Raw genomic sequence first — 25,382 nt, 5'->3', positions numbered from 1 at the left:
TTGAGGAAGAATTGAGCTTTAGCCACCTTGGGGACAACTGTTTGCCAAGAAATGCCAAAATAAATGGAATAGTGGTCTGACAATGTCACATCTGTTAGGGAATGACAGGTAAATCACGATCTTTAGAAAAGGAGAAAAAAGATTGCGTCGAGATCATACCATGATAAAGACATTTCAAAATGTGGTCAAGATCGGCTTGAAAATTGAACCAAGTGTGCCAGGCCCCACTATCATGGTGGTGGTTTGCATTGGGATCAAAAAGGCCCAATTTATGTCACATGTAAAACCAGGCTTCTCTTTCCCAAGCTGTCCAATGGAAAGGCAGAATGCCATCTTTGTCAGAGGCCACTTCAACCATATTGAAGTCCCCACATAGGACCCAAGTAGCTGGAGGCAAGTTGTCAACAAGTCAAACCCACATTTGTAGCCTTTCCACAACATCATTAGAGGCATAAACATTAATGACTCCAAAAGAATGATTGTTGATGGAAAGCAAAAGCCAAATAATATGGTGTGTGGGGTAAGAACTGTGTGAGATAATAGCAGAATGAAGGCGAGGTGACAGGAGAGTAACTACACCACCTCGGCTAGCTTCATGCTAAGAAGAAAAAATAACACTATCTTGCCAAATGATGCGGCATGTAGCAGAAAGCATGAAACCAGAAATCTTAACTTCTTACAGGCAAAGAAAATCTAAATTCCCAAGTCTATGAGGGATATCCTGGCCATAGAAATTTCTGGGGAGGTCTATAAGACATCGAACATTCCATGAGAGGAATTTCATGAGAACTCTTCCATATCATCCTCATCCTCCAGAGAGGAGTAGCTATTTTGCAAAAAGGTAGAAATCAAGTGGAAGTCAGACGAAAAATCCTCTGGACTTACAACTTGCTATTTTACCCTTGATATCTCTGCACGTCCAGGAGGACTGCAAGAATGCCTTGTTGCTGGTGGTACTATGGAAGAGACTGCAAGAGGAGTACGAGCCCTAGCCAAGGGCGAGGCCCTGGTGGCTGCCTTGATCCCCTACGAACCAGTAGGGTTTGAAACCTGCAAAACCCCCAGAACAAGTGCAATGGAAGCCGCTGGTGTCTTTACGCTAGCAAGCATTGACACTTCTGTGGAAGTAGGAGGAATCACGGTAACTGCCGCATAGGATGGCTTAGGAGCCAAGGGATTCAAGGTAGGCTTGCCCTTGCACCCAACAGTAACCCATTCTTCTTTTTTTCCTTCAGCCTGTTTGACTGGCATCGCTTTAGGCTGGAGTTTGACCCTAGGCATAGCCAAAGGGAAATCCTCGATCTTGTGTTTCGTAGACTGGCACCTATAACAGGTGTTAGGTAGGTTCAAGTAAAGCACCTTCTGAGAGAAGGTTTGAGTTCCAATCTGGATTTCCACAAAATCCTTGAGATCTTTGGAAAGATCAACTTCAATGCAAACAAGATGTTGAGGGCGAGCATTAAAAAATTTCTCAGGCTCCTTGGTAACAACTTTGCCAAGGGCTTGGGCAATAGACTCAATGAAAGGCCAACAGGGTAAGGGTAGACCTAGGAATTCGACCCATACAAGAACCATAAGCTTTTTATCATCTGAGATAGTGAAGTCTCGGGACCATTTTTGAAACACAAGTAGAAAGGAATGCACAGACCGAGGGCCATTGTTAAAGACCGCGTCTGTTTGCGATAGGTTAGCAAAGTGAAATAAAAAAAAACCTTTGTTAAAGTTTTACACAGCATCAAGGTGAACTCCATGAGGAGTCCAGCATTTGTTGACCCATTCTGTGAGCATAGCTTCAAGAGGAGTCCTACCAACAAAATACCCTATCAAGGTATGTTGTTCTAACTAGTCACATGCAACATCAAATTCTTGCAAAGAAAGGATAATATCAGGATTACCTCATGGAAAACCTTCAGGACAAACTTGTGCGGGCATTTGTTCGATGGTGGCGCCATGGCAGTCCGAAGCAGCAGCGTGAACACCAGAAACAACTGGTTCACCGCTGGCCAGAGCCATTATATCCTAACCTAAAGCTCCTATAGTAAATGCGGTATGACAAGTGCCGATAGAAGGGGAGTGCAGGCGAAGGGCCGTATGCAATAAAAATTGAAAGTTCACATGTAGCAAGAAAACCCTAGCAAAGCCCAAAAACCTCCGTCAATGATGCAAAAAAATTGAAAGGTCGCATGTAGCAAGAAAACCCTAGCAGAGCCCAGAAAACCACTAAAACCTTTATCTCTTATGTTAAATAACTATTACAAAAGCTTTTCAAGTGCTTGGATATCATCTTCATGTATGCAATTTTTATTTAATAACATTTCCATAATGACAAGTGTTCCAAACATGTCATGCACATAATTTTTGTTATATATATATATATATATATATATATATATATATATATATATATATATATATATATATATATATATATATATATATATATATATATATATATATATATATATATATATATATATATAAACTCATTGTCAAAGTTTTGCTTTGGCAAGTGAAAGATTCATAATATTTGCAATAAATTTTTCCAAGTATTAATACAAGATGAAACAAGTACAACTAATTTTCAACTCACTAAGGCCATATGATTGAGAGAAATCTAACCTTAATGCCAATATCATAGTTCTATTATATTAATTGTAAAAGTAACATGCTTATGAAAAATTGAGAGATGTTGCTAAAATGTTTGTGTTTGAATTTATTATGAATGATGGTGAGAAGAGTTATATTAGTTCTCAATAAAAAAGTCTTTCCATCTTTTTTTGAAGCTTAGTTTATCAAAAGAATAAGGCATTATTACGTCGAGAGGCGTTCTATACAATGGCAGCACAAATGCCTAGCACGGGAATATGCCAAGATTCCTTGTCAATAAAAATGAATTGGGAGTAGTTACAAACTTCCAAATTAAATATTGAAAAAGAATTCTTGAAATAATAGCTGGCCAAAATAATAGGAAGCCAAATGGAGGCCGAAATAATAGGCTCGAAAAAGTAGGGCCCGAAAAAGTAGTACCCAAAAAAATAGGGCCCGTAAAAATAGGGGCGAAATAATTTCAATATTATTATTTTTTTGTTAAATATAATTTTGCATGCACATTCATGCTTTTTTTTTGCGAGGAGTGGGGGAATTTGAAACAAATTCGTGGAATGTGAAGAGACGTCTGTTGGGGGATATGAGGAGCCTCTCAGAAGTTATAAAACCAAGGCTCCTCATTTCATTTTCATTTTATGTTTTTGCAGGAAGGAAGAGGTGGAGGTTATTGGAGGATTAGATTGGAGTTTTTGAATAGGAGTAAATTGAAGTTTTGGAGTAACATTTTTGCAGGTGAGATTTCTATATTTTATTTACATTTTCATTTAGATTTAGATGTAGAAGTAAATTGAAATTCAAAATTAGTTGTAATATTCTACTTTGATTTATATTTCAATTTTAATTAATTTCATTTAGATTTAGAATTTTGTTCATATGACCGAAATTGAGGCCACTGGAGGACCTGTGCAGAGTTTTTCGTGGAGATAAGCATGTGGGTACTGAATCAAGGCACATTAGGCCTCTTGGAGATGTAATTGCGGCGACTTCCATGGCTTTTTGAATCGAATAGGGCAATCTAAACAATCTCAGATCTAAAATTCTTTTTTTCCTTTTCAGCCGAAGACAGAACAAAGATTGCTTGCAAGAAATTTTGCAAAGTTTAAGATTTGATTGCTTATGGCTGACTATTCTTGGTAACTGATATTTCTATTGTATATTCTTGTGCCCAGCACGGGAAGTTTTAATCTATACAATTTATTTTGTGCATTTAGTGCACAAACTAAAGAATGCATATGCAATCAATTTTTTTATCAATCTTTATGATAGCTTTTTTTTTAAAATAGAAAATAGAAATTATTCTTTTATGTATGTAGAAAAAAATTAGAAAGATTTTATATATGTAAAAAATTAAAAGAATTCTATATACATCTAGATTTATTGAAAAGAATTCTATTTACATCTAGATATTTTGATTGAAATAACCATAATGTAAAAACAAAATATAAAATAGAAATGTTAATATATGTATGTAGAAAAAATTAGAAAGATTGCATGCATCTAAAAAAATTCTATTTACATCTAGATTTTTTTAGAATGGAAAAAAATGGATAATAGAAATATCAGTTGCATGTTTGTAGAAATAAATTAGAAAAACATGTATCTAGAAATTAAAAAGATTCTATATGTGTCTAATTTTTAGATTTTTACTTTATTCTAAACTAATTATTGATGGATATATATTTTTAAAATATTTATGTAGTTTAAAGTTTAGATTTTAATTAATTTGTATGCAAATAGGAAAAAGAATAAATATTTTATATATATGTAGATTAATTTCTATTTTTAAAATTTACAAGTAAATGAGTACTTTATTCATTTAAAGTAAACAAGTTTTTAAGGAATATATTTTTATTTTAGAAATATATTAATCATAATGTTCATTTATTATTACTTATTTAATATACTTACTCTCAAATCTAAGACAATAGAAATGATATTTTATTAACTTTGAAATAGGGAAGTGTTAAGCAAGTTCGTTTACAAAAATACCAAAAATATATTTGGTCTTTGATCAAATTGGAGTTAATATTAGAAATATAAATATGATCATTAACAATTAAGCTAAATTCAGTTCAAAACAATAATGTTATTTAAATTTAAATAAATTTTTTTGAAAAGAATTCTATTTACATCCACATATTTTGATTGAAATAACCATAATGTAAAAACAAAATATAAAATAGAAATGTTAATATATGTATGTAGAAAAAATTAGAAAGATTGCATGCATCTAAAAAAATTCTATTTACATCTAGATTTTTTTAGAATGGAAAAAAATGGATAATAGAAATATCAGTTGCATGTTTGTAGAAATAATATATGTGTCTAATTTTTAGATTTTACTTTATTCTAAACTATTTATTGATGGATATATATTTTAAAAATATTTATGTAGTTTAATGTTTAGATTTTAATTAATTTGTATGCAAATAGGAAAAAGAATAAATATTTTATGTATATGTAGATTAATTTCTATTTTTAAAATTTACAAGTAAATGAGTACTATATTCATTTAAAGTAAACAAGTTTTTAAGTAATATATTTTTATTTTAGAAATATATTAATCATAATGTTCATTTATTATTACTTATTTAATATACTTACTCTCAAATCTAAGACAATAGAAATGATTTTTTATTAACTTTGAAATAGGGAAGTGTTAAGCAACTTCGTTTACAAAAATACCAAAAATATATTTGGTCTTTGATCAAATTGGTGTTAATATTAGAAATATAAATAAGATCATTAACAATTAAGCTAAATTCAATTCAAAACAATAATATTATTTAAATTTAAATAAAATAAGCCATGTTTACTTTGAAACATCAAACAAATAATTAACTAATACAATAATTAAAATAAATGAATCTATTATGGCATAGAAAAATATTTTCGAAGTATAATTTCTTTGTTTTTGAATCAATATGAGTTTTTTTTTCTACTTGAAAAAGCAAAACCATCCTAATTGTCATCCTTAGTTAACCCTAACAACAACCCCTACCTTAGCCCTAGCCCCAAAAATGATGTACAATATAACTATAATCCAACATTAAACTATAATTATAGCACTAAAACATATCCCTATTGATATAACGAAAATCTCAGTCCAAACCATAATCTAAACCAAAAACCTACACACTAATATTGGTTATAGTCCTAACCCTAAAATCTAACCCTTTACCATAATGTAAAAAAAAACTCCAAAATATTGATCAAAATCCTAAACCTACCTATATGGATAACCATGATATTAAACTCTAAATCCAGTCCCAAGGTCCCAACCATGGTGTAAACCTATAACCGAACTCTTAAAAAATTTACTAATCCCTGATCCTAATCACATTCCCAACTTTAAACTTGAACCATAAACCATAGTTGTAACCATAATCATAAACTTAAACAAAACCCTAACCCTAAAGGTACAATCATAAAATTAATCATAGCTTAGACCCTAATCCTAGCACAAACCACAATCATGACCAAATATAAATCTTCACCTTACCCCTAATCATAATTTCAATGTTAACCCTAACATTAGTTTCAATCCTACCATGATATGAACCCTAATATAGACTTCACCTTGATCCTCACCCTAATCTTAAGTCTAATTAAACCCTGACTAAAACCTAATCTAAATGATATATCTAACTATAATCCTAACTGTAATTATCATACAACCCAATGCTAACCCTCATGTATATTTAATCCCTAATCTTAACTCTAAATATTCTATAAACTCTAGAATTTACCTTGATTCTAACCATAACCCTAAAATCTAAATTGTAACCATAGCACGAAAGGTGGGGACCCCCGCTACATGGCATAATTCTGGGTCTTGGAGCCTTGCGAAAGCACTACAGAGTGAGGAAATGTCATAAAGGTGACATGTAGTAGCATGATGCAATTTTGGGCTTTAGAGCATTGCAGAAACAATGCAGCTTAAGGAGGCGCTAGAATGGAGACTCATGGAAAGAAGAGGAAAGACATTCATGTCGCTGGCAAAAAACTATGAAAAGAGATAACATGATGTCTTAACCTCCCACAAAAAATGCAAGGTTGATCCCAAGGGGGAATTTGGTTTCCCCAAAAATGAATGATGGTCATCGATGAAGGTCTTCCTCTCGAAATAGACGGCATAGATGCATTGTGAGTCCTCACCAATGAAGGATTAAGTCGCAACCATCGATGTAGATTCTCCCCTCAAAAAGGATGACTGAGATGCAACGAGGAAACTCCTCCCAATGAAGGATTAAGTCACATTCGTCGATCAAGATTGGCTTTATTTCCAATGGATGACTAAGATGTAGTGAAGAGATTCCTCCCAACAAACGAAGCAGATAGCACAAAATTTGTGAACCCCCTCCATGTGGCACAATTTTGGGTCTTAAAGACTCATGAAAGCATTGTGGAGTGAGGAAATGTTGGAAAGGCAATGCGTGGTAGCATGATGCAATTTTGGGCTTCAGAGAATTGAAGAAACAATGTAGCATGATGATGCATCAGAATGGAGATGCATGGTAGCATCTTGTGCAATTCTAGGCTTTAGAGTGTTTCGAAGACACTAGCATATAAAGAAACGTTAGAATGGGAATGCATGGCAACATCTTGCACTTTTGGGAAGATGGGAAGATAGCTCGCGAAGAAATAAGAGTTATCGAATCTCGCAGCATGAATCAACCCAACCAAGAAAAAATGATCCAGCGTGGTCAATGAAGAAACCGAGCCAACACAAAATGTTAGCCGCCAACTTTAGCGATGTTAACCCTCTGCAAAGAACCTATTCCATTTAAGGTCTCTCAGATCAGACATCAGTGATGGGTTGAGTAGGGGGAAAAAATAGCACACAATGCCCTCCTAAATGAAATTCTAAATGTAACACTAATAACCACAATCCTACATCTTTCCCTAACCTTATCCATGAGTGTGAGAATATACATATTATTATATAGGGCACCTTATATAATAATAAATATAATCTAAAATCCCAACCCTTACTCCCCTCCTAACTATAACTGTGACCATAAGAAAACTTCTAAATATAACCCTTCCTCTAACTCTAACCCTAACCCTAACCCTAACTATAATTGTAACACTATCCCTACCACTAACTGTAACCCTGAATCTAACTCTACCATAATTGGACTTTAACCCTAACTATAACTATAACCCTAAACCTAACTCTAACCTTAACCGTAACCATAACCGTAACCCAAAACCTAACCCTAATCGTAGCTAGGATTCTAATACTCTGTCTACCCCTAACTCAAACTATAGCCCTTACTATACCTCAAACTCTAACCGTAACTCATATTCTAACCCTAAACCTAACCCTAACCTTGACCCTAACCCTAACCCTTTGTCTACCCCTATCTCTAACCCTAACCCTAACCCTAACCCTAACCCTAACTCTAACCCTAAATCTAACTCTTTCTATAAATCTAACTCTACTATAATTAGACTCTAACCCTAACCCTAACTTTAATCCTAACTAAAACCCTAACCCTAACCCTAACTCTAACCTTAACCCTGACTCAATCCCCTTACCCTAACCTTAACATTGATATAACTCTCTCTATATATAACCCTAACTCTAAATATAAACCTAACCCTAACCCTAACCCTAACCCTAAATCTAACTCTAACCCTAACTGTAAGCGTAACCCTACCCCTACCCATAACTCTAACTGTAAATCTAACTCTACCATAATTGGATTTTAATTTTAACCCTAACCCTAACTCTAACCCTAACCTTGACTCAAAACTCTAACCCTAACCCTAACTCTAACATTAACCCAACTGTAAAATTAACTCTATTGGTAACTCAAACCCTAAAACTAACCCTAATTCTAACCCTAACTCTAACTCTAGCTCTAGCTCTAACCCTAACTCTAACCATAACTCAAACTCAAACCCTAAACCTAACCCTAATCCTAACCCAAATTATAATGCTCTGTCTACCCCTAACTCAAACTATAACCCTAACCCTAACTCAAACTCTAACCCTAACTCATACTCTAACCCTAAACCTGACCCTAGCCCTAACCCTAACCTAGAACCTAACCCTAACCCTATCTATAACCCTAATCCTAACCCTAACTCTAATCCTAATCTTAATCCTAATTCTAATCCTAACACTAACCTTAACCCTACCCCTAACTCTAACCATAAATCTAACTCTACCATAATTAGAATCTAACCCTAACCCTAACCTTAACCCTAGCTCAAACCCTTACCCTAACTTTGTCCCTAACCATATATCTACGTATGACTATAACATTTTACATTACAATATCCCAAAAATAAAATATATATTTTTATCTAAATTAAACTCCTTATATTAAATTTAAAATAATATTTGACTCAAACCTTAACCGTAACCCTAACCTTAACCATGAACATTACTCTAACCCTAACCTTAACCATAAACATAACTCTACACCTAACTCTAACACTAATTCTAACTCTACCATAATTGGACTCTAATCCTATCCCTAACTATAAACATAACTCTAACCGTAGCCTTAACCATGAGCATAACTCTAACGTTAGCCTTACTATAACCCTAACACTAACCCTAATCATAACCATAACCATAACTCTAACCCTAACCTTAACCATGACCATAACATTAACCCTAACCTTAACCATAAACATAACTCTAATCTAAACCATAACCATAACTCTAACAATAACCATAACCATAACTCTATCCCTAACCTTAACCATAGCTCAAACCCTAACCCTAACTCCAACCCTAACTCTAATGCTAACCCTAACCCTAATTCTATCCCTAAGGTTAACATTAACTATAATGGTAACTTTGTCCCTAACCATATATCTATGTATGACTATAACATTTTACATTACAATATCCCAAAAATAAAAAATATATTTTTAATCTATATTAAACTCCTTATATTAAATTTTTAACAATATTTTGAAGCATAATTTTATGCTAACTTCATACAAGTCTAATTAAAAATTAATTAACAATTTTATAGTAACCTTATCAAAATAAAAAATAAAATGTAAATATTTTTCATATTGCGCCGCGACTGCCACTAGCTATATATACCTCTATATATATTACGCCGAGAGTAATCGTTCTCGAGGCACCTATTTTTATTTTCATTAATCCCAACTTTGATTAAAATAATTTTGGGATTAAATAAAAATAGGCGCCTCGAGAACGATTACTCTCGGCGTAATATATATAGAGGTATATATAGCTAGTTACGCTGAGAGGCGTTCCATACAATGGCAGCACAAATGCCCAGCACGAGAATATGCCAAGATTCCTTGTCAATAAAAATGAATTGGGAGCAGTTACAAAATTCCAAATTAAATATTAAAAAAGAATTCCCGAAATAATAGTTGGCCAAAATAATAGGAAGCCAAATGGAGGCCGAAATAATAGGCTCAAAAAAGTAGGGCCTGAAAAAGTAGGACCCGAAAAAATAGGGCCCGAAAAAATAGGGGCGAAATAATTTCAATATGATTTTTTTTTTTGTTAAATATAATTTTGCATGCACATTCATGCTTTTTTTTGCGAGGAGTGGGGGAATTTGAAACAAATTCGTGGAATGTGAAGAGACGTCTGTTGGGGGATATGAGGAGCCTCTCAGAAGTTATAAAACTAAGGCTCCTCATTTCATTTTCATTTTATAAACCTAACCCTAAATATAACTCTAAATATAAACCTAACCCTAACCCTAAATCTAACTCTAACCCTAACTGTAAGCGTAACCCTACCCCTACCCATAACTCTAACTGTAAATCTAACTCTACCATAATTGGATTTTAATTTTAACCCTAACCCTAACTCTAACCCTAACCCTAACCTTGACTCAAAACTCTAACCCTAACCCTAACTCTAACATTAACCCAACTGTAAAATTAACTCTATTGGTAACTCAAACCCTAAAAATAACCCTAATTCTAACCCTAACTCTAACTCTAGCTCTAGCTCTAACCCTAACTCTAACCATAACTCAAACTCAAACCCTAAACCTAACCCTAATCCTAACCCAAATTATAATACTCTGTCTACCCCTAACTAAAACTATAACCCTAACCCTAACTCTAACTCTAACCCTAACTCATACTCTAACCCTAAACCTGACCCTAGCCCTAACCCTAACCTAGAACCTTACCCTAACCCTATCTATAACCCTAATCCTAACCCTAACTCTAATCCTAATCTTAATCCTAATTCTAATCCTAACACTAACCTTAACCCTACCCCTAACTCTAACCATAAATCTAACTCTACCATAATTAGAATCTAACCCTAACCCTAACCTTAACACCCTAACCTTAACACTAGCTCAAACCCTTACCCTAACTTTGTCCCTAACCATATATCTACGTATGACTATAACATTTTACATTACAATATCCCAAAAATAAAATATATATTTTTATCTAAATTAAACTCCTTATATTAAATTTAAAATAATATTTGACTCAAACCTTAACCGTAACCCTAACCTTAACCATGAGCATTACTCTAACCCTGACCTTAACCATAAACATAACTCTACACCTAACTCTAACCCTAATTCTAACTCTACCATAATTGGACTCTAATCCTATCCCTAACTATAAACATAACTCTAACCCTAGCCTTAACCATGAGCATAACTCTAACGTTAGCCTTACTATAACCCTAACACTAACCCTAATCATAACCATAACCATAACTCTAACCCTAACCTTAACCATGACCATAACATTAACCCTAACCTTAACCATAAACATAACTCTAATCTAAACCATAACCATAACTCTAACAATAACCATAACCATAACTCTATCCCTAACCTTAACCATAGCTCAAACCCTAACCCTAACTCCAATGCTAACTCTAATGCTAACCCTAACCCTAATTCTATCCCTAAGGTTAACATTAACTATAATGGTAACTTTGTCCCTAACCATATATCTATGTATGACTATAACATTTTACATTACAATATCCCAAAAATAAAAAATATATTTTTAATCTATATTAAACTCCTTATATTAAATTTTTAAAAATATTTTGAAGCATAATTTTATACTAACTTCATACAAGTCTAATTAAAAATTAATTAACAATTTTATAGTAACCTTATCAAAATAAAAAATAAAAAGTAAATATTTTTCATATTGCGCCGCGATTGCCACTAGCTATATATACCTCTATATATATTACGCCAAGAGTAATCGTTCTCGAGGTGCCTATTTTTATTGTCATTAATCCCAACTTCGATTAAAATAACTTTGGGATTAAATAAAAATAGGCACCTCGAGAACAATTACTCTCGGCGTAATATATATAGAGGTATATATAGCTAGTTAGTTGTAAAATGATATGGATAGAACCAAAGATGATTAAACCCCATATTTTTCATGTTTGAATACGTTTATGCATTTGAAGAACCTCCTTTTCATTCTATTTGGGAAGAAATGCATTGTTATGTCAGCCTTCTAGATATTAATTCCACAAAGGGTTTTAATGTTGATTGGTCGAGTGAGCTTCTCGCTAACTTTTTCTAGTCATTTTATTTATGAATTGAGTGTGATAAATTTAGTACATACACTTGTACATGCTAGTTTCTTTCAAATGTTGTATGAGTAGCGTGATATTATTTCAATAAGGTTGGTTGGCAATATTTTTTTCATCAGAAACTCTCACGAGTTTTTTCTACCTCTTGACGAAAGGTTAGATAATGATATCCAAACAACATATTTGTTGACACATGAATCTCTACCGAGTCCATGGAATTGGAGGGACACAAGTGCCAAAGGTTAGCTAGCTCACAATGTATTATGTCTTGATCTATTTTTTAATATAGAAATAAAATAGAAGATTATCAACCAAAAACTTTTAATGTTTAAAATAATTCAATATGAATTTAGAAACTTACATATATTATTAATTTATGAAAGTTACTTAACCAATTTGAAAAAATATAAATATATAATAATATTTTAAAAAATTATATTTATATATATATCTATATATATATTTTATTAACAACAAAATATTTATTATATTTGATATTAGTTTAATTAGTAAAATTATTCAAAACTTTAGAAAATTTAATATAATTATTAATAATAAAAATTCACAATGGACATTTTTCTTAAAATGTAAGAATGAAATTCATACGAGAAATACGGGTGACTCTTGAATTTTGATTTAAAGCGAACACCAATCGATTAGAGTGGAGGGAAAGGTGGAAATCACGTTTTCAACCATTAACTTGATTCTCAAGAGCCAAATTCAAGATCTGAAATGCATTAGGACGAGCTCACCCTACCTTTTTCGCCATGTTCCATCTGTAGGGAGTTTCCACAGAAATGACCCTCAAAATGGATCTATAGTTGAAGATGATGAGCAAACCCCATATTTGTGAGAAGAATGAATATTAAAGGTAGATGACGACCAATTTCTCACTGAGTACTTGATTAGCAAGATGTAATGCAATCCACGGGCATGAACAACAGAATTCTTAAATATGGAATGCCCACCTCATTCATTAGATATAATTGTGGAAATGAGATATTAGAGGATGAACTTTAAATTCTATTTGAAGACACCAAGAGGGATCAAGGAGTGAATAAAAATAGTTTCCACTAAGAGTGGCAACAAGAAGCAATTGATAATATATGATTGAGATAGGGTTTTTAACCCATCAAAACCCCATTTTCAATGAGGATTTTGCATTTTTTATTTCATGGGAGAATGAGGGCACATTTATTGTTCAATAGGTTCATTGTTGATCAAGTAACTTTGATCAGAAAGATGATGGGTCTTACTGTTGCAATAGCTAAAGAAAGTGATAAAAAGAGAAGTTGGAACAATAGTATTAGAACAAATGGAACATAGTTGAGATAACATAGCAACATAGTGCCAATCAAACCTAAAGGTCAATGAGATGAAATCAATTACAAAGTGTTATTAGAATAGCATGGAGAGCTACTATTTTTTAATGTAAAAAGAGTTCCTTTAGAAAAACGTTTTGAGTTTATTGGCTCTTTATGTTTATTGGAGTAACATATGAAACATGCTTAATTTTTAGATGAAAAGTTTAAAATTATATGATAGATCCGTGAGTTACATGCAAATTGAAGATTATATATTAATCAAATAAATAAAAGTATATCTAATTAAAATTCATGACTCTTTTAAGGAATTTAGCTTGAACCATTTCAAACTATACTTTTCAGGGGAATCAAAAATATCCTCATTATCTTCCCACTTTGAAAAAAAAATCTTCCCGAGTCTGAATAATAACATTCATAGACAAATATGTATGATTTCTTTTTGAGAAATAAATCACAACTTTAAAAAATTTCACTTAGCACTAACTATTGTCGAGTACCAGTTTGCTCGGCACCTTAAGGAGCCAAGTGGCAATTTGCTTGGCACGTGAAAGTGACAGGCAGTAGGTACCGAGTTAGCTCGGCACAAGAAGAAGCCGAGTAAGCTCAGCACACAAAGGGCAATGCTCAGCAACAATGGATGTCGAGTGAGCTCGGCTCAAACTGAAAAAAATATAACTTAGAGAAATTTCAACGTGAATGTTTCCACCATTAAAACTAGAGTGCCAAAGCTTGAAGCTTCTAAACAAACTTCTCAAATGCAATGAATAGAGGAAGAGAAATGGATTCAAGCATACCTGCTTGCTTTCTATTCAACTTTGATTAAAAATATTAAAAAATTTGGGAGCATTCAGCTTCAACCAGAAAACTTTAAAATAACCCTAAACTGGTAAAACTTCAAACTTTAATGAAGTTTAAACTTGTAGCTCTAGTGGCTACATACAATGGTGCCTGGAACAATCACTGCTTCAACAAGACAAAACCAACAATAGAAAACTTACAGAATGAACAAAGGAAGCACTTGCCAACTGGATCTGCTGATCTCTTTCTTTTTTCTTTGATTTGCTCTGCTACTTCTATCTTCTCTGCTCTGCTGAATTGACTCTCTTAAAAAAATGAATGTAGAAAACATTCTTTTTGTTATATTCCATTTTCCCTCTCAACATTCAAATTTCAAAATCACCTACCAAAAATAAATGCCTGTCGTCCATGGATGCCTGCAGGAAACAAACTGATAGGGTAGATGAACGTGGAGCTCGAGGGAAACCTGCAGGCTTTCAACATTCAATTTCCAACATTCTTTGCATTGTCACCTAAATCTGGCCAAGGTTCATGATAAATTTTACAAATTCTGTCTCTTTGTGTGTAGATTTCTTTCAGGTTAAAATCCATAGAATTCTAGAACTCATTCAACAAATAAATTGTCTATGTTGTTTGGGACAACAGAAATGATTTGCATATTGATGTCTCCCAACAGAAACCTTTAACATGGTTTCAAAGTCTCAATCCTTTGAAGGAAAGATCTACTAAGAGGAAGGTCATGTGGCATAAGAAGATTACCCAAAAGATTTAGACAACCAAGATCTACAAAATAATCTACCTCGTCTTCACTCCAACCACAAATTGCATTAGAAATTGTCAAAGCTGCTACTTTCTTCACATGGATTGTCCCTTAAGAAGAAGGAAAAAATATGCGCTAATGAGAAGGTCAATTTCATCTTGTGTGCCTCACGTGATACTGGAGATGATCTGACAATCTTGGATACAAAGTTTTGAAATACAATTTTCCTTCAGTGATTCGGGAAAGCACTTTGTTTGTCAGAATATCATCGTAGTCTATAGATGCCAGATAGAATGTTGGACCCACATCTAATCAATCAGGACTTTGTGTTAAAACTTTAGACATCTTGTCTCTTTTTTTCAAATTCATCAATACCTTTCTTCTATAGGCTCCCAAACCCAACTCACTCTTCTTTGTACCTTCTGAAATAACCTTCCGAGGTTAGACTAACATTGTCCCACTCTCCCAAACCTTAATGCCATAAATCATCGAACACTTGATCAACCCAAATGCTGATAACAGTTCAATAGGACCCAATGTCTTCATCCACTTTATTCATGAGTTTTGTCTGGAAACACCTTCCTCTAATAGCTTATGACAGCTTAATACCCCTCTTAACACAACTTCGGACATATTTCATTCTTACTAATCCCCCAAGAATTCCTCACCCATCTCCCAAGGCTCATTATACCATGCCCAACTATCTGCCAACATAACTTTTCCCACATGACATTGTCATATTCCTTCTACAAGAAGAGTTTATCTTTTAACAAAACCTTTAACGTTAGGATTCTAATTTTCGAAAAGTCCTAGACTTTTCCCCTATCTATCCTCACCACTCAACACATTAACAGCTTTAACCCTTTCAACTAAGAACACTTGTAACATTCCTCTCTTTGAAATAACAAGTTACAAGGTTTTTTATATATACCTGTAGACAGTTGACTATAACGTTTCCTCGCAACAATATGTATTTATTCGCTTTGGTGAGATCCTCCTAAATGCGGCTACCAACAACATATCTACATTGGAGAAAAATCCAACGGTGTAGTTGTGAGATATGCCCCCCGTACTGAGACTGGTTTTTCTGTGAGAGTCACTTATTCACCTTCAACAAACTAGTATATGTCTTTGATAAGTTCACATGCCAATTCATGTATAGAAGTCTGCAATTTCGGGACAGGTAAAAATCATTGTGCGCCTAATCTATATTAAATTTGGGTTCTTAATATGTATAAAAATGAGAGATATTTCATTTTGAATAGTCATTTTCATAATCTTTGACCGAAGATTACACAGTTAACAAGAAATACTCACATCTCTACCTATATCAAGTGAAATTGAATGCTACAAAAGCCAATGTAATTTTGATTCATCCTCTTAATATGTACACTGAATGGTCTTCGAAACAACCACACACTATCTAGGATCAAATATTGGAAAGTGCTGATTTATCTATCCAAAACATGGAAAATATGCAGGAAACCAATATTCTTATTAATCAGAACTTATTACAACCATTTTCCTTCCCATGATTGGGCTTCACACACATTTATAAGCCTATAAAAAGCTCCCACAACTGACTACTGACCTGTAACTACCATGAACCGATCATTAACTATCTTGTTAGTCAATCTAATATGTTGATTTATGTCAAGTTGACAACAGAGTTGTTGTTGGTGGTATTAATTTCTACCATTAATAGCAGACAATCAGTCTATCGGCAGCCCACAACTTAGCTGTCCAGCCCACCGTCCAGCGCACACTCCAGCACCATCCATATTAAATAAGAGACAAACAGCCGTCCAAGCACCGGCCAACACACCAACCTCACCATCCACCATTAAATGTGCATTTGCTTATAAATATCATGGATTGAGCTTGTGATCAGTAGAGCCTATTTTGGGTTTCTCATTGTGGATCATGAGTGGATGGAATGCTATAGCATTCTATGGATTTGTAATAGATTTCAGTTATGTTAATGAGTATGAAGTGCTGTAGCACAGCTTGATGTATTTGTGTTTTGCTTATTGATTTGAATGTTTATCATTGCATTCATGTTTATCTTTGATCCACTCTATCCACCTCCTTCAAAGTGGTATCAGAGCTAATGGGAGATGATCCTAGAGATTGTGGAGAGCTCGAGAAGTTTAGAATTGGTGAAGAGTGTTGTGGCAATGTAGCCCAACAGGCAATGGCATTTGAAATTATCTTCTACAAGAATAAAGAGAAGAATAAATCAAGAGACCACTATGAGAAACAAAGAAGTCATGAAAAGAAGGAAGTCAAAATTGAACTGTGTTTAAGTTAGTGCTATGTGACACTATCATTAATAGATTAGAAGCATATGGAGCATCTCTGTGCAAAGAATGCATATGCATGACATGGAAGATATTGATCATGGAAATTTTTATTATGTTTGTGTTTGAAATATGTGTGTCAGTTGTTATGCATTAGTTGTTAAAGTTAAGTTGGTTATCTTAAGTGTAACATGTTGAATAAAAGGTGAGATGGTGTCCTAAAGCTCATTATCATAGTGCAAAGGTCTCTGTGTGTGCTGATTTGGAGTTTAAGTGTTGGAATCTAGATGAAAAAATGATTAAGGCTTTGTTATATCAAATGTGGTTATGTAATAGTAGATTGTTGAATTGATATCCCCTAAACAAGTGATGGAGATTGAATGAGAATTGTTTGTTAATAAGCTATTGTAAGGGGTGCATTATCGGTTGTACCCGACACCCTAGAGTTTGACTGAATGTATTGATGAACCATGTATGTGAAAAGAATTCCTATAGAACTGACGAGTACAGCGGTTGGGCACCAATGTATCTTGGTAGATGGATTTCTTTTTATATGGACTCAATAATTAGTTTGGTGCAGGTACAAAAGAGAAAGGCCCAGACTGATGATAGTTTTCCTGTAGTGATGATTCATGGCCAGTAGAACCAATGAATGCTTGGTTTGTAAACCATTTGAGTGCAAAGTTTATGGTGATCTTGAAACCATATTTGTGATGTTCGAGAAGTTTGTGGTGAACATGAAACCACTTTAGGATTGCATTGGTTAGAGGTAAGTTGTAAAACCCGAGGTAATTATAACAAGGGAAAACAATGTAAATGTGGTAGCATTAATGATAGAAATTAAGGGGGAGTTTTCGTGGTATTAATTTCTACCATTAATAGTAGACAATCAGTCTATCGACAGCGCACAACTTAGCCATCCAGCCCACCATCCAGCCCACACTCTAGCACCATCCATATTAAATAAGAGACAAACAGTCGTCCAAGCACCGGCCAACACACCAACCTCACCGTCCACCATTAAATGTGCATTTGCTTATAAATATCATGGATTGAGCTTGTGATCAGCAGAGCCTATTTTGGGTTTCTCATTGTGGATCATGAGTGGATGGAATGCTGTAGCATTCTATGGATTTGTAATAGATTTCAGTTATGTTAATAAGTATGAAGTGTTGTAGCATAGTTTGATGTATTTGTGTTTTGCTTATTGATTTGAATGTTTATCATTGCATTCATGTTTATCGTTGATCCACTCTATCCGCCTCCTTCAGTTGTTAACTTGAAAAGTTTACATGCCCTTTGATATCTTATCATCCCAGTTACCTTCTATTGGTCATTTAAAGACCTTATCAATAAAAAAACAAAAACTAAACTCCCCTATTGTACATTTATAAACCCTTGCATTAGCCTTACTAGGCACATGTCTCCTCATGGGAACTTTGTTAATAATTGAATAATATGATCTAATGTGCATTCCAAATGGCTTTATAGCCTAGTTACAATGCAGAATGGCCTTATAGGCCTACATATGCCTTATATCCCCTTAGGATTACCCATATGACAATGCGTTCCTTTGGCTCTCTGGTGCTCCTCCACCAATTGACAAGATTACCAAGATTTGGAAAAGCACTTTGTGTCTCAGAATGTCAGTGGTTGCAATGGTTTTCATCAGAGGTCTTAAAACATCCAGAAAAGAATGAAACAGAAGTTTCACAAGATTTGGGTAAATGCCAGTTTTCTCAATAGCCGCTTTACACTTGTTCTCTCCCTCAGAGCATGACAAAACAACCGTGCAAATGTATTGTAATATATCCTCATCTTCTTTCATTCCAAGAATGATTTTCAGGCTCTCAAGAAGCTCAATTGTCTTGTGCGAAATTCTAACATCAGAAATATGACATCTCAAAAGAAGAGAAATTGAACTTTTGGACGATGCTGGAAGTAAATTTGTAGATTGCTGTACAGTCTTCATTGAAAGGGATTCCAACTGAGCACAACACATTAGCATCTTAAGATGGGATAATGCCAAAATTGCCTACTACTGCAGATCTTCATGGGAGATTCCAAAAGACTTACAAACTTTGTAAGGAAACTTGGCAACAAAGAATATAACTATTTCCACATAACCCATAATAGATCTAAAATAAATACGGAATTAAAATCCACATGCAAGAGAAAAGACAACATACCCACAAAATGTGACACAAGATATACCCTGGGAAACCCTCATTGAGGGAAAAACCCAGCCTCCAAAAGCATCCATCATCATGTATTATTCAGCAAAAAATATCATTGCCATACAACCATGGAAGCCTTCATGGCCATAGCCACAACCGAGCAAACTATGTGAACAAGCATGAATCCACACATCCCATGCCATGCTTCCAACCTTCACAAATGCTCCCTTGGCTAACCTGTCAAGCCTTATCCCACTCGACTCTTGCCTTTTGTCTTCTCCTTGTCACTCTTGTTCTTTCTATACAACAACTACCCTTGTGGCTGCTTATATAGTAGCAAGTCCCACAAAACCACCAAGTGGTATTACATAAACCATGTGCTAAAACCATGTGCTACCTAACCCACTGACCCCACATTTAATATTGGGCATTTAATTCTTTTCCCCAATATTAAATAATTACATGAAATATTTTTACAATGTTACAATACAACTCATCAAGAATATTCTATGGGAATCTTTACATGTTGCACGTCCATCTAGGCACAACATTACATAATAAAATAAAATAATAAAATAAAAATATTATGCAATGTGTGCAACACCCATTATCTCAACAATCTTCCACTTGTTGTATACATTGCATAGGGTCAATCCGTAGCCACACAAAATGAACAAGGGAACAATCCCTCCCAGCACATCCACCATCATGGATCAAAATATACCAAGTGCTCCATCCTGGTACCTGCAACAAAATCAAAGTATCCAGCATCTCAAACATGAATGATCTCACCTCCTATTGTGCCACTACCACTGGACATACATAGAAGCCATCCAAAGAGAAAACCGCCCAACTTGTCGCATTAGAAGATCATAAAATCCTGTACCAACTAAAATTCCAAGCACAAAAACCTGATCCAAAGGTAATCACATGTATCTGTAGTTGTCAAAATATCCATAGCTGAAATAGCACCCACAACAAAGTGCCAAACCCATCCAACTATCCATACCTCAAAGGTATAACAAGTGGATTCTCATATCACTGACATATCAAATCTGCAACCTGCAATCATAAGCCTCAAGAGCAATACCTGCCACATATTTACCAAGAAGCTCCCACTGCAAAAGATAATGTCAAATCTATAACCAATCCACTCAACACATCTCAAAGAAGTGAATCCATGTAGTATCAAGGACATCCACAATACATAAACTGATATCCTACAAGAACAACTCTCATAACAAGTCTCCAATAGTCTCTCAATTTCTCCACAAACAATAAAGGAAAGAGATAAAGTAATAACCATGTCATCTCTCACATGACATACATGAGCACAAACCAGTGATCACAATCTCTAACCAATCTCAAATCCAATATAGTCAAAACTGAACATCCAGGAAGATAACCAAGACCAGAGAAACTATGCAAATCATAACCTGTATCATGTCCTTCTACACACACCTCTAGATGTAAACTGTGCAAGTATGATCTCCTCCATAAAACCCCAACAAGAAGCCTCAACAACACCCAAAGCATACCATATAACTAATCATGGATGTAAGCCTCTCACAAGAAGATCAAACTCAATAAAACCATTCCTAAACCAAGGAATAACCATTCCTAATCCAAGGAATATGCCCAATAAAACCATCTCCCAAACTCAACCAGCATAACAACATATGTACATGGAGATAACCAATGCTAAACCATCTCTCAAATGAACCCTCCAGAACTAACTCGTGTACCATAGCTCAAGATCCATATCCATGAAAGACAAGCATAAATATAATGCAACTGAGAGAAACAATGGGCTATACCTCTCAAGTAGCAAACCGCCGAGTAGACCAAGAGTGGGGAATGAGAATGCTCATTAAGATACCAAAGTCTCCAACCAAGACTCATCTAAGAACAATCTCCTCTCAAGTCCATATCAGGTGACTACCCCTCGAACTTCCTGCTGAAACCATTAACCGTCCCAACAAATACTTCTCTAATCCAAGAGAAATCAGCGTCACCACCGTCTCTAAGTATCCATGAGCACCTGTAACCAATCAATCTATGCCAACTCCAAATGCAACATAGCAATATCATGAAGTATCTAGCTTATGATCAGTGTACTCAATACCAAGAAACTAAACCAAGATCAATGTCAAAAGTTCCAACCATGGCCTCAGGAACATAAGCATGACAACATGATCTTACCATCTCAACTAAAGAGATAACATGCTCCATATGAACACACCATAACATGTCACAACTCTAAATGCGTATCAAGAGTATACCATGACATAATAATGAAACCATCCTCATACCAAGGATAACATGCCAAATAAAAGCATAAACCACACCTTTTCCAAGAACCTTGTGAGTCCTCAAGATGCAACCATCTCCACACACCATGAAGAAAACCATCTCCACATATCAGGAAGAACCATCTCCACATACCATGAAGATAACCAAGAACTCCATGAGTCCTCAAGATCTAACCATCTTCACACACCATGAAGATAACAAGTGCACCATGCAAATGTCAAAGATGCTTCTGCAGCAACAGGATCTAAGACAAACCTCCAACATCTGCAAACACTCAATAATATATCAATGCCAATAACTCCCACTCAACTGTGGTACCAAGTCACCTATGGCATCATAAAATCCATCCTCTCCAAACCAAGAATATATAAACCAAACCAGGAACTAATCCTGCACTGTCACCCCATCACTGTCACAAGCTCCCACTAAACTGTGTATCCAAGCTATCCATGACATCATGATGAAAAACCATCCTCTAACCATGAGAATCAACCAAGGCATCAAACTATCAAAGAACTCAAAGTGCACATCATGAGCTCCTCAAAAGAAACTAAATAACCATGATCCTCAACCAAGAAGATGTACCACCATAACCGAATCAGAAATCCAAGCTAATGAACATCAAGGATGTACCTGTATAACCAATCATGTCATGCCAAAATCCATGACACCATGATCACATCCATGAACCGAGCATCTGGCTCTCAATATGTCCAACCTGTCAGCATAGTCAACCATAATCCTCTGCCATGACTGTACCTGGTAACAACATCTCATCCCTTCTACATGAAGATAAAATCAGCAAATCATGTGACTTAGGGCATAGACAACCCAAATCCAAGCCACCAATCTGAATATGCATCAATAATGAAAGATCAATGGGCAAAGACAACCCATAACCAAGCTATAAATGCAACCTGTAAGTATAGACCGCTTACAAGACTGCACAACTTGTAGATCCAACAAGCCATCATGCATATCCAAACCAAACACTGATAACCATATCATCATGAGACCAAACTGAAATATGAAATGACATCAAATCTTAAATCTTCTAATGCCATAAACTCGCAATGTTACCATAGTCAAAATATATACCATAAACTGTTCAGATAAAAATATCAATAAATAAATCATGCCAAACTTGCACCAAATCTGAACCAATGTGTAGAGCTCTCCAAGAGCTTTCCGTTGACTACTCGAAGTCCAAAATCCGACTCCGTATGCCCAAGTTATGCCCTAATCCGTGCTCAAAATAAATAACATTTGACTTTAGGGCTCTGAAAACCTGACAAAATTTTAAAATCACAGAACCAAACCTACACCATCTTGTAGTGCTTTGAATTAGCTTTCCAACGCCTATAAGAACTCTGAAATCCGATATTCTGAGAGAAAGTTATGGCCATTTTACTAAGACAGTCTTTTTACCATTTTCAGTACGATTTTTTATTTTTTATTTTTTCAGTGACGAAAATTCCGACGGGATTAAATTTGACGGCCATCATGGGCTGAAACCAAAAAACCCTTTCATTTCCTCTGAACATGGCCAAACTAGGGCATATTATATATCAAATTTTATGGAAATGTCGACCCGGATCCAATGGTGAGGTCTGTTTTTACCCAAGAGGTCGTTTCTGCAAGCTACCCCCCAAAACCCTCATTTAAATGAAACATCCGAAAAAATCTTTTTATCCAACAATTTCCCATGCCCAAATCTTTTAACATCCCATCATAACAGCAAACCCAAAACCCTTAGATCTGCAATAAATCATTCATATATCTTGCCCTTTTCTTTTATCCTCTCATGCATTCCCATGGATTCAATCTAGGGTTACGATAATAAAACCATAGCTCTGATACCACTTGTAAGGAAATTTGGCAACAAAGAATATAACCGTTTCCACATAACCCATAATAGATCTAAAATAAATACGGAATTAAAATCCACATGCAAGAGAAAAGACAACATACCCACAAAATGTGACACAAGATATACCCTGGGAAACCCTCATTGAGGGAAAAACCCAGCCTCCAAAAGCATCCATCATCATGTATTATTCAGCAAAAAATATCATTGCCATACAACCATGGAAGCCTTCATGGCCATAGCCACAACCGAGCAAACTATGTGAACAAGCATGAATCCACACATCCCATGCCATGCTTCCAACCTTCACAAATGCTCCCTTGGCTAACCTGTCAAGCCTTATCCCACTCGACTCTTGCCTTTTGTCTTCTCCTTGTCACTCTTGTTCTTTCTATACAACAACTACCCTTGTGGCTGCTTATATAGTAGCAAGTCCCACAAAACCACCAAGTGGTATTACATAAACCATGTGCTAAAACCATGTGCTACCTAACCCACTGACCCCACATTTAATATTGGGCATTTAATTTTTTTCTCCAATATTAAATAATTACATGAAATATTTTTACAATGTTACAATACAACTCATCAAGAATATTCCATGAGAATCTTTACATGTTGCACGTCCATCTAGGCACAACATTACATAATAAAATAAAATAATAAAATAAAAATATTATGCAATGTGTGCAACACCCATTATCTCAACAAACTTGGGGATTTCTTTACTTTTAATCAAAATGAATATGTTTTTCTTCATTAGATATCTTAATATGCGAGCTGCATGAGTTTGAAACTGTGGTTGATCTATTCTTCTGAGATGATCAATCAAATTAGGCACAATTTATTTGTTGATTTCTCATTCTTGAAGTTGTACAATTTTGGGAGCTAAATCAAAGTTGCAAACTGTCATTTTGGATCAGAGCTGAAAAGTTCATACATAGTCGATAGAAAATGAAAACCCAATTTCCTATTGTAGATTGAATAATGTGGTTAAAATTATTTCATAGATCAAACTCAACCTGTTTTCCTTCTAACATGAACCGAGAAATTCTTTAAGATGTTGCTAACAATCTCTTCCACCACCTCTCTCTTGCAAGTTAAATACTAACCTTACTAAAATTATTATTTTCTCCAACCTGGCCATGCATACCATGGAAAATTCTCCATGATTCTCAAACTTCGAAATCCATGAACGAAATAAGCATCTCCCAATTCAATAAACGACGTCAATGCAACAACAATACGATGTTGAGAAATCTCGAAGCCATTCTCCAGTAGCCTCATCAGCTCTCTCTCTATATCAGCCATGATTTTTTTTAATACTGCCTTTTCTTTTCTAGTGTTTTCTAGGATCATGAATGTTTTCGGAACATTATTATGCGATTCTTTAAAATATGGATTGAGAAAATCCACCAAAATTGTCATTGGAAATTTATTCAGTATGCCATTCGTCATATCTTCCCTTCAAAATTCAGCTACTCCAACATCTATCTAGACCAGTGGATTGTTGTAGGTTTCTAAATGTGCTTTCAGCTTCTCAATGATAGCCACATTTTCATGGCTTCCCATGTATTGGATATAATCATATTTTTGAAAAAATTGACCATTGACCTTGCAACAATAGCTAGAAGGTCTTGAGATTCTACTGTTAATTGACCATGGACCTTGCATATTCATCTCTT

At 34.8% G+C, this 25,382-nt stretch overlaps 1 pseudogene; it reads right to left on the bottom strand.

Moving 5' to 3' along the window:
- Positions 1–1,547: 1,547 nt before the first annotated feature.
- Positions 1,548–25,008, bottom strand: LOC149528549 (uncharacterized; annotated as a pseudogene).
- Positions 25,009–25,382: the final 374 nt, after the last annotated feature.

Source organism: Cupressus sempervirens, chromosome 11, assembly GCF_028749045.1.
Source record: "Cupressus sempervirens isolate cs-2001-9-10 chromosome 11, ASM2874904v1, whole genome shotgun sequence".
Taxonomy (NCBI): domain Eukaryota; kingdom Viridiplantae; phylum Streptophyta; class Pinopsida; order Cupressales; family Cupressaceae; genus Cupressus; species Cupressus sempervirens.
Note: the sequence above shows the minus strand (reverse complement) of the source record. Positions and strands in the feature narration are given on the sequence as shown.